Genomic DNA, 2,934 nt, shown 5'->3' with positions numbered 1-2,934 from the left:
ATGCTGAAAGACTCTGCTCACAATCACACGTCAGCCAGACACTCTTATCACGCACTACTCTCTGCCTGTAACAGGCACACAGACAATATGTAAGCACCAGCATGGAACAACAACCCAGTGCATCCTCTCTGCCACATTAGACAATCCACACTATCATAACCAGACCGGGAGGTCCACTCACAAAACAGAATATCTCACCCTTCCGACAACCACCATTGCTCAGCTAAGCCACCAACACCCACACATGTCCTACACAGGGGTGCACCCAACATCACAATACTGCCTCCTGTCACACCACACAAACAATGGCAGGAATGAAAGACACAGGTCTGCCACAAGCATGGAATCAGAGCGCCCGCCTGTTATGAGCCAAAGGTGCACCCTGACGTGGCAAATCAGATGATGCCGCAGTCATTTACTTACGATAATCACAATCAACAAACCGGGCCCCCCCCCCCCCCCCCCAAAACACCTTTCCTTACAACAATGTGTACCTTAACCTAACCCGTATTGTACCTTAACCTAACCCGTATTGTACCTTAACCTAACCCGTATTGTACCTTAACCTAACCCGTATTGTACCTTAACCTAACCCGTATTGTACCTTAACCTAACCCCGTATTGTACCTTAACCTAACCCGTATTGTACCTTAACCTAACCCGTATTGTACCTTAACTAACCCTGATTGTACCTTAACCTAACCCTTATTGTACCTTAACCTAACCGTATTGTGCCTTAACCTAACCCGTATTGTGCCTTAACCTAACCCGTATTGTGCCTTAACCTAACCCGTATTGTGCCTTAACCTAACCCGTATTGTGCCTTAACCTAACCCGTATTGTGCCTTAACCTAACCCGTATTGTGCCTTAACCTAACCCGTATTGTGCCTTAACCTAACCCGTATTGTGCCTTACCTAACCCGTATTGTGCCTTAACCTAACCCGTATTGTGCCTTAAACCTAACCCGTATTGTGGCCTTAACCTAACCCGTATTGTGCCTTAACCTAACCCGTATTGCGCCTTAACCTAACCCGTATGTGCGCCTTAACCTAACCCGTATTGCGCCTTAACCCTAACCCGTATTGCGCCTTAACCTAACCTATATTGGCGCCCTTAACCTAACCTATATTGCGCCTTAACGTAACCCGCGTTGCGCCTTAACGTAACCCGCGTTGCGCCTTAACGTAACCCGCGTTGTAACCCGCGTTGCGCCTTAACGTAACCCGCGTTGCGCCTTAACGTAACCCGCGTTGCGCCTTAACGTAACCCGCGTTGCGCCTTAACCTAACCCGCGTTGCGCCTTAACCTAACCCGCGTTGCGCCTTAACCTAACCCGCGTTGCGCCTTAACCTAACCCGCGTTGCGCCTTAACCTAACCCGCGTTGCGCCTTAACCTAACCCGCGTTGCGCCTTAACCTAACCCGCGTTGCGCCTTAACCCAACCCGCGTTGGGCCTTAACCCAACACACGTTGGGCCTTAACCCAACACACGTTGGGCCTTAACCCAACACACGTTGGGCCTTAACCCAACACACGTTGGGCCTTAACCCAACACACGTTGGGCCTTAACCCAACACACGTTGGGCCTTAACCCAACACACGTTGGGCCTTAACCCAACACACGTTGGGCCTTAACCCAACACACGTTGGGCCTTAACCCAACACACGTTGGGCCTTAACCCAACACACGTTGGGCCTTAACCCAACACACGTTGGGCCTTAACCCAACACACGTTGGGCCTTAACCCAACACACGTTGGGCCTTAACCCAACACACGTTGGGCCTTAACCCAACACACGTTGGGCCTTAACCCAACACACGTTGGGCCTTAACCCAACACACGTTGGGCCTTAACCCAACACACGTTGGGCCTTAACCCAACACACGTTGGGCCTTAACCCAACACACGTTGGGCCTTAACCCAACACACGTTGGGCCTTAACCTGCTCTGTAATTGTCATACGACGCGTTAAATTAGTGTAGTGTTGCCTAACTGCAACCCCCGCAATATAGTTTGCTACCCGCACTGCCCGGTCCCCAGAGTATCGCTTCATGTTAAACACCTTGCAGCTATACACTGTAATGCGGATGGCAGCAGGACGTACATGCTCAATGCCCTTCGCAGTTGTTCATTGGCATTCGCATGGCGAAGCACAGCCTACGTTGTGGTACGGCTTGTGTCAACTGTCCGCTGATGTTGTACGTCCAAATCACACACTGTACTGCACATTGGTCCTCATGTACTGAATGATACATCGTGGTACATGTGTGACCGTACCACGACTGCGCCAACAACGGCGAACCATACGGTCCAAATATTGTGCACTCAGCTACGTGTCGTCTCCCTATAAGAGCTGGATTGCAGTATGGTATGCCGTGGATGGCGATCAGCATGAGCCGTCTGTTGATGTAGTGGCGCGTGTTGTCAGACGTAGTCGTCTCTTCTCACTCACCGTGATAGCATGGTGCACTGCGTTCCACATCTGCGACATGCGACAGAGGCCGGTTGACAGTCGTTCGCGCAATGGACATCGCATACGTACGGGGGCCACCTTCCACGTGTTCGCGAAGCGTGCACATGTTGTTGCGTGTATGTGGGCAGACATAGTGTGTCGTGACACCTGACACAGGCATGCAACAATCGTTGAATTTGCAAATGGCGATGGACGTCTACGTTTGCTGGTGACGTTACGCAAATGAACAACTGGTAAACCGTTGTGGTGCGGTTGTTCTCGCTAGAGGTGAATCAGTGATGGCGACGATCGGTTGAGCTACCAACCGGTTGTTTCAGCGATACCCACCATGCCCACGAACGTGAATGGCATGTGGGTGTGAAGCGATACGCGGCGGTGGCTGGGTGGGACCGTCCCCGGCCGGTGAGGGGGGGCCTCCCGGCGTGCTGGCCGCGCGGTGCGTGGGCGCACGCGCTAC

The sequence above is a fragment of the Schistocerca americana genome, unplaced genomic scaffold, assembly GCF_021461395.2.
Source record: "Schistocerca americana isolate TAMUIC-IGC-003095 unplaced genomic scaffold, iqSchAmer2.1 HiC_scaffold_375, whole genome shotgun sequence".
NCBI lineage: Eukaryota > Metazoa > Arthropoda > Insecta > Orthoptera > Acrididae > Schistocerca > Schistocerca americana.
This window is presented reverse-complemented; position numbering follows the sequence as displayed.